The 15,801-nt window shown below is 40.9% G+C and overlaps 1 non-coding gene across 1 annotated transcript; it reads left to right on the forward strand.

The window, feature by feature from the left end:
* Positions 1 to 6,053: 6,053 nt before the first annotated feature.
* LOC148561677 (small nucleolar RNA R71) lies at positions 6,054 to 6,157 on the forward strand. Its single transcript, XR_015887065.1, has one exon. It is a non-coding gene; the product is annotated as a small nucleolar RNA R71 (small nucleolar RNA).
* Positions 6,158 to 15,801: the final 9,644 nt, after the last annotated feature.

Here is a 15,801-nt window from a genome sequence, read left to right on the forward strand (position 1 = left end):
AGTGATTGAATTACAATTTCTTGCAATTCAATCTCTCAAATCTTGATCAATTGCCAATTCCTTGGTCAATTGCTCATGAGAAGAGATGAAGTATGGTCACTGATTATACCACATGCATTTCCCAAATCAAGTATTGAGAGGGTTATAGTCACATACCCATCCAAACCCAATTTGGTCCAGCATGAGAAAGCATTTCTAGCTTGATCTCTTCATTCCTCTTTCAAGGTTCAAAAGAGATCCAAGTTTGAATAGCTTCTCTTCCAAGATAACTACTCAATTGGATGAAGATCGAAAGCTTTCAAGTAAAATCAAGAGGAAAGACAGAAGAATAATAATGAAAATTAGTATTGATCCATCAAATTACAACAGAGCTCCCTAACCCAATGAAAGGGGTTTAGTTGTTCATAGCTCTTGAAAATGAAAACAAAGATGGAGAATACATCATAAAACTAGAATTTGCAAAGAAAGTAAAATACAGAGAGTAGTTCTCTTTTTCCCAGCCTCTCTAGTGCTTCTTTACAATTCAAAGCTACTCCTATATATACTACTCTTCTCAGCTTCTAGTTTACTCTTCAAGTCTTGGGCCTTTGGATCTTGAGTTTGAAGCAGTTCTTTTCTTCATTTGGGCTTGGCTTTATTTGCTGAGAGAAAGTGCTAAGTGGGCAGAGACTTTAGCTTAGGACGTTAGGGGTGTTAATATTTAGTGAGAATATAAGTTCGAGAACGTTAGTGACACTTAACATTGTCACTAACGTTCCAATGCACCCCTTTGCCTTACGTTAAAACCCACGTTAACTAGGTTAACGTGGCTTTTAACGTTGCCTTGTTAATCCTTCGAGAACGTTAGTGACACTCAACATTGTCACTAGCGTTCCAGTGTGCCCCTTCTTGTTTCACGTTAAAGCCCACGTTAACTAGGTTAACGTGGCTTCTAACGTGGTCCTTGCCAACCTTCGAGAACGTTAGTGACACTCAACATTGTCACTAACGTTCCAATGTGCCCCTGGGTCTCACGTTAGAGTCCACGTTAACTAGGTTAACGTGGCCTCTAACGTAGCCATCTTTAGCCATCCCAATGTTAGTGACAATGTTGAGTGTCACTAACGTTGGCTCATCCTTCATTCCTCATCGTTAGCTTCCACGTTAACTAAGTTAACGTGGAGGTTAATGTGACTCTTGGGGGTTGTGTGGTTGCTTCAACGTTAGTGACAATGTTGAGTGTCACTAACGTTGTCGACAACTCTTCATCCTTTACGTTAGTTCCCACGTTAACCAAGTTAACGTGGGAGTTAACGTGGTACTTTGCACCATAGGCCAACGTTAGTGACAATGTTGAGTGTCACTAACGTTGGCTTCTCTTCCCCCCTTAACGTTAGAGGCCACGTTAACTAGGTTAACGTGGCCACTTATGAGTAATTGCCAACGTTAGTGACAATGTTAAGTGTCACTAACGTTGGCTCAACTTCTCTTCTCCACGTTAGAGTTCACGTTAAGTTAGTTAATGTGACTCTCTAACGTGGGCATTGATGGCTTTTTGAGAATGTTATTGGCAATCACTTTTCTCATTAATCTTGCAAGTTACCTCCCCTTTTCTTGCTTCCTTTTTGGTCCTAAAATCAAGCAATAAAGTGCATCAAAGCTCTAGTCCAAGTCATGAGTAATGCAACATAATATTTGTCACTAAACGTATGCAAAATCCTCATGAAATTATGTAAAATGCACAATGTGTGCTTGAATCAAGGCATAAGTGAATATTTACCCAAAACTAGCTTATTTCCTAAAGGAATGCATGAAACTAACCTAAAAATAGTAAAGAAAAGGTCAGTGAAACTGGCCAAGATGCCCTGGCATCACAACACCAAAATTAAAGCTTGCTTGTCCCTAAGCAAGTACTGGAACAAGAGAATGATGAATGGAATATCCAGAGGAATGAGTCATTCTTGTGGAAGTCATATTACTGATTTTATGGTGGTTTCATGCATAGCAACTTAGGTTCATTCCATTACTAGCTTTCGGACCTTTATCATGTCCCTAAACACTTACTTTGTTTATATCTCATGAGACTTTTATTCATTGATCCTTTTATTGTTATTTCAAGGGTTATTTGTGTTATTTAGGCTAAGTGCTCTGTAAGGGGGCAACTCTTTAAGATAAGCTTTCAGCCAACACTCCCGAACCAGTTGGTTCAAGGTGCTAGGTGTTGAAGCACCCCTAAGGACTTACTCCCTCAAGTCTCTCCCCCATACATACACACCACAGGCATATAGTTTATTTATTTTCTTTTCTTGAGACCTTGGTGTCCAGCACATCTTTGGGTTACTAAATGCTCTGTAGTGAGGGTTACTCTTGATAATGGATTTTCAGCTGATAATCCCGGGTTAGTTAACCCAAGTTACCAAGTGATAAAGCATCCCTAAGAGCTTATTCATCCAAGTAGATCCCTCACACAGGAGCACCACAGACACTTGCCTCAAGCTTAAAACCATTGATGCCTAGCCTTATTGCTTACTCTTTTTCTTTTGTTTTTCACTTCCATTGTTCTTTCCCTTTTCTCTTCTTAGGATCTTGTTATTAACTTAGTCTCATGAGTGTATCCAAAGTAAGGTATTCAGGATAGATAGTTGTCCTCCTAGCCTTGTGGTTGAACCAACTTAGCTAACTTATGACTACCCCAAAGATTCATGAATGCACTTCCACAATATCAACTCCATTCTGGTCTTTTAAAAACATAATCCTTCTCTTCTTCAATTTCATTTAAAAGGGACAAGCTTACAAGAAAGGGAAGTAATGATGCAGTGACATAAAGACCAGTGCACATAGACTCTCTTCAATACCAAAAACAAAAAAATAACATGATTTGAAAAAGGTTCAAACATAACATGGAAGCAAGTTCTATTTCATACAAGATCTTCCTTATTTAAAACATAGAGAAAGATGGAACAAAGAAGGAACTCCACCACCTTTTACTGTTGTGGATGTCCACGCTCTTTTCCTTGCTTGTCCTCCTTGTTTCCTCTTGCATTTCCTCGCATCCGTGCCAATCTTGCTTGCTTCCAATCCTCAAGTGCCTTCCTCACTGACTCATGACTCTCTTCCACCCTTTGTCTTTCCTTTCGTGCTAATTCATCCTTCATTTCATCATACTTGGCTATTCCTGGATGCAATATTGGCAGCTGTCCCACTAAGTAGCCGAGCCTGGCTTGAGTATTTATCTGATGTCCTGTTTGACTCATGTAAACTCCTTCTGCAAATGCCCTTTGCTCGTCCAATAGTTCTGCCTGTTCTATTTGTCTTCGATGCATCTCATGTATGTGTGCCCCTTGATGTGCTTGGATGTTGGTTAGCCTCTGGGTGGATTCTTGTTGCTCGTTTTGCCTTTGTTCCATCCTGTTGAATGCTTCTCCTCATTGTTGTCCTTGGTTTAGTTGTTGTTCCATCATTCGCCTTTGCCACTCATCTTGCTGAGTCCTTCATCTTGAAAGTGTTTCCTCTTGCTGCCCCATCATCTGTAATTGAAGCTCTTTCTGTGCTCCTTTTTCTTTCCTATAAAGACAAACTAAGTAAAGTAAGAAAAGATATTAAAATGACCATATAAATTTTATGGCTAATATTAATAAAGGGGAAGAAAGGATTTGATTGTTTATCTATGAATTCCAACTAACTAACTAACTATTGGTGGGTCCTTATATGCATTTTGGTGGCACCATGAGGTGACACCAAACTTAGTTTGAATCACTGTGATGAAAGTTTTGTGTTCAAAGCTCCCAAGACTAGCATGCAACTTGGTTTGCTTTGAACACCAAACTTGTTCCTCACTATATTCTGCATAAGAAGATTTTCACCAATTGTTTGTTAAGTTTGGATTGAAGCTCATAAAGATTGACTTATTCATTATCATCTGAAAGCATATAAAACATGGATTGCCTCCCATGAAGCGCTTCTTTAGCGTCACTAGCTTGACGTTTTTCCTTCATCATGGTGGTTGGTAGTGCTTAAAGTCCTCCCCTCTTGCTGTGGACTTGTATCCATTGGTTGGATCAATAATCTCCACATGTTCCAGGGAAAGAACTCTGTTGATAGTGAAGACCTTGGGTAATTGAGATGGCACAGTAGGGAAATTAGGGGGAATATCTGGGAAGTAGGCTGAGACAACTCTATCCCCTGGAGAGAAGTCTTCCGTAGGGATCTTCTTATTCTTCCACCCTCTTGGTACCTTCTTCTTTGTTTCTTTTGAGGTTGCCTTCCCCTTGGTGACCTCTTTTTCTAAAGGAGATGTGGTGCTGTCTTCACCTGCCTCTAGAGATTTAGGTTCCTCCAACTTTTCCTTGAGCTGTGGCAATTGCTGTTTTCCTTGTTTGTCAGTTAAGGGGATCTCAGAATGAACTGGCTGTGCTTCAGTGCTTGTTTCCTCTTTCAGTGTCTCATTATCATTTGTGCTTAGTTCCTTGACCTCTTGATCTGTTTCTTGTGAGAGTTTGAAAATATTGAAGCTGAGTCGTTCATCATGGATTCTCAATATTAGCTCCCCTTTCTCTACATCAATAAGTGCTCTGGCCGTAGCTAGGAATGGTCTTCCCAATATGATTGGATGAGTGTGACTCTCTTCCATGTCCAGAATGACAAAGTCTGTTGGGAGAAAGTACTTCCCAACTTTTAGCAACACATTTTCCACCACTCCTATTGCTTGCTTTTGAGTTTTGTCAGCCAGTCTGATAATGACATCTGTGGGCATTATCTCATTGATTTGCAGCCTCTTCACCAGGGATAAGGGCAATAAGTTGATGCTGGCCCCTAAATCACATAGTGCTCTGTCGAACATGTTTTCACCTATGGCACAAGGTATATGAAAACTTCCTGGGTCTCTTCTTTTTGTAGGAAACTCAGGTTGAATAAGGGCACTACATTCCTTGTTCATCACTATAGTCTGCCCTCCCTTGAGTGAGCTTTTCCTGGGAAGAAGTTCCTTCATATACTTGATGAATGCAGGCATTTGTTGAATTGCCTTGATGAATGGTATGTTCACATGCAGAGATGCAAACAAGTCTAGGAACCTTGAGTATATTCTTTTTCCCACAACACCATTTAGCAGTTGAGGGAATGGTGCATAGAGCTTCAGCAGCTCTTGTTGTGAGATTTCTGGTTCTTTGTGCTTTCTATCCTCCTCCTTTGTTGAGTTGTCTTCAGGTTGTTTGCGCATTTTGCCTTGCTTGTCTTCAATCTCTTGATCACTTGTAGTGACCATTTTGCAATCTTTCCATCTTACTTTCTTTGCTTCTCCCTTGGGGTTTTTCTCCGTGTCACTTGGGAAGCTATCAGTAGGTTTGGGAATCTTCTCAGCTAAATATCCCACCTGAAATTCCATCTTCCTGATGGTCTCTCCCTGGTTCTTAATATTGGCTCACACCTCCTCTTTGAACACCTTATTTTCTTGAATCTCTTGGCATATTCCTTCAAGTAAGGCTTCAATCTTAGAGAGCTTGTCATTAATTGATGAGTGATTCGGAGAAGACGTGCTATTTTGGTTTTGATAAGTATGTGGAGAAGTGTTGTTGTGGGGGTGTTGAGATGTCCTCTGGGTGAATTGCTTTTGATCTTGCTCACTTCCCCACCCAAAGTTCGGGTGATTTTTCCATCCAGGGTTGTAAGTCTTGGAGTATGGATCATAGTTTTTCCTTGGTGAATTCCCAATGTAGTTGGCTTGCTCCTGACTCCCCTCTGCTTCTTCATTCACTCCTTCTTGGATTGTTGATGAAGATGAGATTGCTGCTACTTAGTTCCTCTCCATCTTCTTGGTGAGGTCAGCCAGCTGCTGGATAATGAGCTTGTTTTGGGCCAACAGAGCATCTACATTGTTTAGCTCCATCACTCCTCTTGTGTTCCCTCTTTCGGAAGCATAGAAGTAGTCGTTTTCTGCTACTGTTTCAATAACATCTATGGCTTCCTCAATGGTCTTCTTCTTGTTCAAGGATCCTCCAGATGAATGGTCTACTGCCTTCTTTGACTCATAAGAGAGCCCTTCATAGAAAATGTGCAGCTGGACCCATTCGTTGAACATGTCAGGTGGACACCTCCTTGTTAAGTCTTTGAACCTCTCCCATGCTTCATACAGAGTCTCACGATCTTGTTGCCTGAAGGTTTGAACCTCAGATCTCAGCCTATTGATTCATTGAGGAGGGTAGAATCTTGCTAAGAATTTGTTCACCACATCCTCCCAAGTTGTCAAGCTCTCCCTTGGGAAGGATTCCAGCCACTTGGCTGCCTTGTCTCTGAGTGAGAAAGGAAATAAGAGCAGTCTATAGGCGTCAGGATGAACACCATTAGATTTCACTGTGTCACATATTCTCAGGAAGGTGGTCAAATGTTGATTGGGGTCTTCTTGAACACCTCCTCCAAACGAACAGTTGTTCTGAACAAGGGTGATGAGCTGTGGTTTAAGTTCAAAGTTGTTGGCATGGATTGTTGGCTTTTGGATGCTACTTCCACAATTGCCTGGGTTTGGATTAATGTAAGAGCCCAAAACTCTTCTATCCTCCCCAGCATGATTTGCTCCACCTCCTCTGCCATGGTTGTGAGTCTCTTCTTCATGATGATTTTCCATGTTTTGTTCAAAGTATTCCTCAAACTGTTCCTCCTCTTCTTCAGCACCAACTACTCGTTTTTCTTTTGCCTCCCTCCTTAGTCTAAGGAAGGTTCTCTCCGGTTCAGAATCAAAGGAAGTTAAAGCCCCGCTTCTTCTCCCTGTCATACAACCAACAAGTACAAGCAGAGAAAATAGGTGCAGACAGTATTTGTGTCAGAATTGCTGTTAGTTGTGGGTGATGCAATATATCAAACAGTTAGTGGGTTAGCAAACAAAATTGAAAATAACAAAGAAAAAACAAAAGAGTAGAGGGAGAAGGGAAGAAGTATAACTAAAACAAAAAGTAAATCACTCAAACAGAAAATGAAATTCACAAAATAAAATGCTCAATCTAGTGATCTTCCAATCTAATCATTGTTGATGCACAATCAATCCCCGGCAACAGCACCATAAACTTGATGCACGGAAAACTTGTCTCTCAACAAATCTCCCTTCGGCAAGTGTACCGAAGTTGTCGTCAAGTAAAAACTCACAATAGAGTGAGGCCGAATCCCACAGGGATTGATTGATCAAGCAACTTTAATTAGAAGAATGTTCTAGTTGAGCGAATCCAGGATTTGGGTTGAGAGTTGCAGAAAATAAAATGGCGGGAATGTAAATAACAGAAAAGTAAATGCTAGAATTAAAGGACTGGAAGTAAATGACTGAAAATAAATTGCAGAATTGTAAATGGGAATGGGGGATTTGCTCATAAAAGTAAATGGCAGAAATTAAAGAGAATGGGTAAGATCAGAGATGGGGAGTTCATTGGGCTTAGGAGATGTTGCAATTCTCCGGATCAAGTTCATTTTCATCTCTTCCTCAATCAATGCACTCATTGATCTCCTTGGCAATCTTAAGTGATTGAATTACAATTTCTTGCAATTCAATCTCTCAAATCTTGATCAATAGCCAATTCCTTGGTCAATTGCTCATGAGAAGAGATGAAGTATGGTCACTGATTATACCACATGCATTTCCCAAATCAAGTATTGAGAGGGTTATAGTCACATACCCATCCAAACCCAATTTGGTCCAGCATGAGAAAGCATTTCTAGCTTGATCTCTTCATTCCTCTTTCAAGGCTCAAAAGAAATCCAAGTTTGAATAGCTTCTCTTCCAAGATAACTACTCAATTGGATGAAGATCGAAAGCTTTCAAGTAAAATCAAGAGGAAAGATAGAAGAAGAATAATGAAAATTAGTATTGATCCATCAAATTACAACAGAGCTCCCTAACCCAATGAAAGGGGTTTAGTTGTTCATAGCTCTTGAAAATGAAAACAAAGATGGAGAATACATCATAAAACTAGAATTTGCAAAGAAAGTAAAATACAGAGAGTAGTTCTCTTTTTCCCAGCCTCTCCAGTGCTTCTTTATAATTCAAAGCTACTCCTATATATACTACTCTTCTCAGCTTCTAGTTTACTCTTCAAGTCTTGGGCCTTTGGATCTTGAGTTTGAAGCAGTTCTTTTCTTCATTTGGGCTTGGCTTTACTTGCAGAGAGAAAGTGCTAAGTGGGCAGAGACTTCAGCTTAGGACGTTAGGGGTGTTAATATTTAGTGAGAATATAAGTTCGAGAACGTTAGTGACACTTAACATTGTCACTAACGTTCCAATGCACCCCTTTGCCTTACGTTAAAACCCACGTTAACTAGGTTAACGTGGCTTTTAACGTTGCCTTGTTAATCCTTCGAGAACGTTAGTGACACTCAACATTGTCACTAGCGTTCCAGTGTGCCCCTTCTTGTTTCACGTTAAAGCCCACGTTAACTAGGTTAACGTGGCTTCTAACGTGGTCCTTGCCAACCTTCGAGAACGTTAGTGACACTCAACATTGTCACTAACGTTCCAATTTGCCCCTGGGTCTCACGTTAGAGTCCACGTTAACTAGGTTAACGTGGCCTCTAACGTAGCCATCTTTAGCCATCCCAACGTCAGTGACAATGTTGAGTGTCACTAACGTTGGCTCATCCTTCATTCCTCATCGTTAGCTTCCACGTTAACTAAGTTAACGTGGAGGTTAATGTGACTCTTGGGGGTTGTGTGGTTGCTTCAACGTTAGTTACAATGTTGAGTGTCACTAACGTTGTCGACAACTCTTCATCCTTTACGTTAGTTCCCACGTTAACCAAGTTAACGTGGGAGTTAACGTGGTACTTTGCACCATAGGCCAACGTTAGTGACAATGTTGAGTGTCACTAACGTTGGCTTCTCTTCCCCCCTTAACGTTAGAGGCCACGTTAACTAGGTTAACGTGGCTTCTAACGTGGCCACTTATGAGTAATTGCCAACATTAGTGACAATGTTAAGTGTCACTAACGTTGGCTCAACTTCTCTTCTCCACGTTAGAGTTCACGTTAACTTAGTTAACATGACTCTCTAACGTGGGCATTGATGGCTTTTTGAGAATGTTATTGGCAATCACTTTTCTCATTAATCTTGCAAGTTACCTCCCCTTTTCTTGCTTCCTTTTTGGTCCTGAAATCAAGCAATAAAGTGCATCAAAGCTCTAGTCCAAGTCATGAGTAATGCAACATAATATTTGTCACTAAAATTATGCAAAATCCTCATGAAATTATGTAAAATGCACAATGTGTGCTTGAATCAAGACATAAGTGAATATTTACCCAAAACTAGCTTATTTCCTAAAGAAATGCATGAAACTAACCTAAAAACAGTAAAGAAAAGGTCAGTGAAACTGGCCAAGATGTCCTGGCATCACATTCATAAATAACAAATTAAAAAATATGCACTATTCAAGCATTCATTCAGAAAACAAAAAGTGTTGCCACCACATCAAAATAATTAAGCTAATTTCAAGATAGAATTCGAAATCATGTACTTCTTGTTCTTTTGCAATTAAAAACATTTTTCATTTAAGAAAGGTGAAGGATTCATAGGACATTTATTAAGACATAGACACTAGATACTAATGATCATGTAATAAAGACACAAACATAGACAAAACATAAAGCATATAATTTTTGAAAAATAGAAAAATAAGAACAAGGAAATTAAAGAACGGGTCCACCTTAGTGATGGCGGCTAGTTCTTCCTCTTGAAGATCTTATGGAGTGCTTGAGCTCCTCTATGTCTCTTCCTTGCCTTTGTTGCTCCTTCCTCATGGTTCTTTGGTCTTCTCTAATTTCATGGAGGAGGATGGAATGCTCTTGGTGCTCCATCCTTAGTTGTCCCATGTTGGAACTTAATTCTCCTAAGGAGGTGTTGATTTGCTCCCAATAGTTTTGTGGAGGAAAGTGCATCCCTTGAGGCATCTCAGGGATTTCATGATGAGGACTTTCCTCATGTTCTTGTTGAGGTCCATGAGTGGGCTCTCTTGTTTGCTCCATCTTCTTCTTAGTGATGGGCTTGTCTCCTTCAATGAGGATGTCTTCCTCTATGACAATTCCAGCTGAATTGCATAGGGTACAGATGAGATGAGGGAAGGCTAACCTTGCCAAAGTGGAAGACTTGTCCGCCACCTTGTAGAGTTCTAGGGATATGATCTCATGAACTTCTACTTCCTCTCCATTTATGATACTATGGATCATGATAGCCCGGTCTACAGTAACTTCAGACCGGTTGCTAGTAGGAATGATAGAGCGTTGGATGAACTCCAACCATCTCCTAGCCACGGGTTTGAGGTCAAGCCTTCTTAGCTGAAACAGCTTGCCTCTTGAGTTGCTCTTTCATTGAGTGCCTTCCACACAAATGTCCCTAAGGACTTGGTCGAACCTTCAAAGTTGACCCTTCTAGTGAAAAGGTGAGGGTCTCCTTGCATCATTGGCAAGTTGAATGCTAACCTCACATTTTCCGGACTAAAATCCAAGTATTTCTCCCGAACCATCGTGAGCCAATTCTTTGGGTTCGGGTTCATACTTTGATCATTGATAAACCCATATTTTATGATATATTTTGTGCTTAGTTTGAGTGATTTATTCAATCATTCACCCACTTATTCATATTAATTGCATAGTTTTACTTTCCCTTCCTCATTATGTGATGTATGTGAAAAACATGTTTCCTATGCTTTAAAACTAATTATTTTAATTACCTTTAATTCCATTCGATGCCGTGACTAGTGTGTTGAGTAGTTTCAGATCTTCTAAGGTAGGAATGACTTAAAGGATGGAAAGGAAACATAAAATAATGGAAGGAAAGCACAAAACGGAGTTTCTAAAGAAACTGGCATTCACGCGATCGCATGGGCGACGCGGACGCATGCCAAGCGCGAATCAACAGCGACGCGGCCGCATGACTGACGCGACCGCGTTCCTTAAGCAAAACACATATGACGTGGCCGCATGACTGACGCGACCGCGTGACAAGAAAAGCCCCGAATAACGCGACCGTGTGACCCACGCGGACGCGTGACAGAGGCCACGCACCAGAAATTGCAGAAAATGCTCCCAGCGATTTCTGAATCCCTTTTTGGCCAAAATCCAAGTCCAAAAGGCATAGACCAGAGGTTATGAAGTGAGGGAATGCATCCATTCATGGAGAGACGACTTTAGTTTAGTTTTCATGAGTTAGATTTAGTTTGGAGAGAGGTTCTCTCCTCTCTCTTAGGATTAGGATTTAGGATTTTTCTTAATTCGGGAGTAACTCTCGATCCCAGGTTTAATGTTCCTTTACTTCAAGCTTCTCTTTTACTTTTATTCACTACTTTAGTTGATTATTTACTTTTGCAATTTAATTTATGAATTCTTCCATGTTACAGATTATTATTTTGGATTAATGTTATTTGAGGTATTTCAGTTAATATTTCCTTCTTTTATTTATTAGTTACAATTATTCCCAATCTGAAGACATTTTTATTCCAGTAGATTTACTTTTGTCCTTTTGGTTTTGGTTAAGAAATCAGTAACTCAGGAGTTATCAAACTCAAACATGCTTGATAATTGTTATCTTTGTTAATTGAATTGAGCTTCAAGAATCCCAATCTTTTCTTAGAAAATAAAATAGGATCCGAAGATCAATCCAATTAATCCATTGACCTTCTTTTATCTTAGTAAAGATTAACAAAGCGGAATTAAGATTCAATTCTCATCATCATTGATAAGGATAGCCAGGATAGGACCTCTAGTTTCTCATACCTTGCCAAAAGTTTATTTACAGTCATTTATTTATTTTACTTGCCATTTAATTTGCTTGTTCTTCATTTACTTTATTCGCTAATTAAACTATTCACTCCTCATTCTCAAAACCCCAATTTACAATCTCCATAACCAATAATAAGAACACCTCCCTGCAATTCCTTGAGAAGACGACCCGAGGTTTAAATACTCGGTTATCAATTATAAAAAGGGGTTTGTTACTTGTGACAACCAAAATGTTTGTATGAAAGGACTTTTGAAGGTTTAGAAACTATACTTGCAACGAGGATTTATCCGCAAATTTCTAGACCATGCAAAAGTTCCTCTCTTCAAAATGGCGCCGTTGCCGGGGAATTGCAATCGTGTGCCTTATTATTGGTTATTTTAAATATTCTTCTTTTACTTGTTTATTTGTTTTTATTTTTCCCTTTTATTTTCATCAGCTACTATGAATTCTCACCCCTTTCGCTTTGAGTTTGGTTCTAATGTTATTGAAAGGAATGAAAGTTATAACAGGAATATGCATCAAGGTCAAACCAATCAAGGATGGATGGAGCCGAGAGGACCTAATCAACCCTTTAGACAACAACACCCTCCAAGATATCATGGACAAAGACCATTCTGCAATGCATACCTAGCTGAAAGATATGGTGGACAACCTTGTAACTACCAACAAGCCCCACCACGTGCCTATAGACCATCCTCTCAACATAACCTCGAACCACCACGCTCACAAGCTTCTTTTCACCATTCACCACCACATGATCCTCATTTACCCCAGCTCCAATCCAATCACTCCCAAACACCACCACTTCCCCCTGTACCACGTCCAAACCTATCACCCCGGGAATCAGAGATTCGCCTCAAGGAAACAACAGATCAACTTCGAACAACTATTCATCAACTGGAGCAAGCAATAAGTCAATTACTTGCCAGACGTTCGAACATTCAAGGACCTCCCACAACACCATGTGGACAATCTAATGAAGAGCGTAGCATGAAGGAGATACTAGAAACTCCAGTGGACATGTCAGAGCCTAACTTCGTACTAGAACAAGTAGAGGAAGCTGTCACTGTACAAGAAGAAGAGTTGGTTGAAGACTTAGGAGACGCTAGACCCCCATGGGAATCCAGAGTTGTGGAGAATTCTGTCAAGGATGTTACAATTTATGCTAAGGAGGATAGTGCACAACCTCCAAAGCTAAGCTTTTATGAAGAACTAGACAGGATAATTCCAGAAGCAAGTTTCCTTGAGGATGATAATGAACTTGCATCCGCAAGTGAATTCTCTGAGATCAAAGACTCTCTCCCAGATGAATACGAAGATGACGTGGAGGTAGATTTCTCTAAACTGCCAATTTATGACTCAAGTGATGAGGAAGACATAGATGGCTTTGATCAGGACGATGTTACATTTGAAGAATTCTGCAAAGAAGTGGAGAATTTCACAGAAGAGCACAAGGGAGTAGAACTCACAGAACCACTGGAACCACCTACCCCAAGGCCATTACCACCCAATAGAAGCTTCAAGTGGGTACAATCCTTAACTTTTAACTGTATTTTTCCACTTGAATATGGTTTGCTTGAAACAGATGGCCAGCTTAGAGCTCTTTGTGGCTTTAAGAGTAAAAGGGAAATGGCTCGTACGCAGAGCTGGTGCACAAGGTTCGATAAGGTTCCACGCTTCAACTTGAAGTGCACGGATTGGCATCATGATCAACCGGATGGATCTTGGAAAACGTTTGATTATCCTGGTGAGAATCTAATCTCTAAACCGCCTAGATGGAAAAGTATAGATCAAGACGAAGGCGGATTTAAAAGCAAAGTTTGGGATCTTGGAATCTATGCTAAAATTCGTCACCCCGGGAGTCTGAGAATCTGTTTGAAGCTGCCTAGAAGCTTCACGTGCCTAGTTTGGGACCCCGGAGGCTATTGGTATTCCAAGCATTGGTGGAGATTTCTGGATGAATTTAGGCATAAGCCGCCATAATAGGAAGCTCCTCCAATGTCCAACTTAAGGACTTTAACTGAAAGTGCTAGGTGGGAGACAACCCACCATGGTATAATCGTTCATTTTTCAATTTTTATTTCGTTTTGTTTGTTTTCAAGTGTTATTTTATTTTATAATATTGAACTTGGAATTTTGCATCGCATTCATATTAATCATTGTACTCTGCATACTGCATAAAAAAGAGAGAAGGTGCTCCACGCGACCGCATCATCCATGCGATCGCGTCAAATGGCGTAAAACATTACCCACGCGACCGCGTCATCCACGCGGTTGCGTGACCTGGAGATCGGCGTAAAGATCCAATGTCCAAAAAGTTAGGCTGGAATCGTGCGGCCATTGTGTGTTTCGCACAATTGACCCACGCGATCGCGTCACTCATGCGATCGCGTCACTTGCACAATACAAATCCCACGCGATCGCGTGAGCGACGCGATCGCGTGAGCGACGCGATCGCGTGAGCGACGCGATCGCGTCGCATGGATTGCACCACACCCCAAAAGGAGACAGAGAGTTGCGCTGAAACGACGCTGGATTTGTGTGTTTAGCACAAATTCCAGTGACGCGATCGCATGCTCCGGGCGATCGCGTCATTTACTCTTTTTGCCCTCCACGCGATCGCGTCATTTACACGATCGCGTCACACCAATTTTTCGCTCCAGCCACGCGACCGCGTCCCCCACGCGGCCGCGTAGATTCAAATTTATAACCCCCAGCCACGCGAACCCTACCAGTCGCGCCCCCCCAAACCTTTCTTCTCCCTATCTTCTCCTCCAATCCAACCATCACCACCCAGCCACCACCACCACACCGCCGACCACCGCCGACCACCTAGAACCCGCCGCCACCCACCCCCCTTCCTCCTTCCCCCTTCTTTCTTCTTCTTCCTTCTCCTCCCTCCCTCCAACGCCACTGCCCCCCTCCCTTCCACGACCACTACCTACCGCCGCCAGCCCAACCCAGCCGCGCCCTCCCATCCGCCACCCACCCCTTCCCCTATCCCCCTACCCCCCATTACCCCTCCTTTCCCTCCCTGCCCCTCTGAACAGCATCACCGCCGCCGCGCCGCCCTTCTCCGCCGTGCCAGACGCCGTCACCACCACCTCCAGCCACCTTTCTGCCCATTCTCCCTAGCTCGCCTACCAGGTTCTGCCGAACGCCACCCTTTTATCCTTTCGTCGTTGGTTCCTCTTTTTCTTTTCTGTTATTGTTCATCTTTAGGATAGTTAGTTATGCATGTTGTAGTGGATTTTAGGATGTTAGGTAGCCTAGGATGTGGTTAGTGAATTTAGGTCTGTTTAATTGCATTGTTCTTGTTTCTTGTTTCTTTATTTTCGCAATTCTGCTGATGCTGTGCTGTTAGTTTTCTTCATATGATATAATTTCTTGTTTTATGCTGCTCTTTACTCTGAATTTTCATGTTTATATTCCTTATATGTAAGTACAGCTTTAATTTTGATTCATATGAACTATTTGACTGCTGTTTATTTTCCAGGACAATCCAATTTTTAGCCAGAATGCTGCCCAAATTTCTGTAAAATGTTTCCATTCATGTTTTGGTTTTGCCATTTTGAAATCTGTTTTACTCTGCTTTAACCAAACCATTCATGAATGCCCAGGCAAGTTTTCTTATCCTTTTTGATTTCCTGGTTCCTACACTGCATTTTTTATGTTTGATTCCAAATTTCTGCTTTCTTTGTATCTATTTGAATCATCATCAAACTGTTTTACTTGTTTGGATATGAGTTACTTATCGCTTCTAACTGTAAATACTTGTTACTTGGAATATTTTCATTATGCCACTTACTTTAACCCACTTCTAATAACTCACTAATTTTCACCTCCTAAACTCTTTTTCAATTCTAACCAACCTAACCTTTCAAAAACTTCTTTTCTAATTTTCTTTCACTTTCTCTTAACATTCTAACCAAGTCATGATGTTTATTTTTCTATTTCACATGAATTCTATTCCATTTTGGATTGTAAATTCTTCTTTTCGAACTTTTAACTCCTATTCAATCCTTAATGCACTTTTACTTAGCTCATATTCATTACTCTCCTGCTCCTTTGCCACT

This window comes from Arachis ipaensis, chromosome B6 (genome assembly GCF_059453495.1).
Source record: "Arachis ipaensis isolate K30076 ecotype BB chromosome B6, ASM5945349v1, whole genome shotgun sequence".
NCBI lineage: Eukaryota > Viridiplantae > Streptophyta > Magnoliopsida > Fabales > Fabaceae > Arachis > Arachis ipaensis.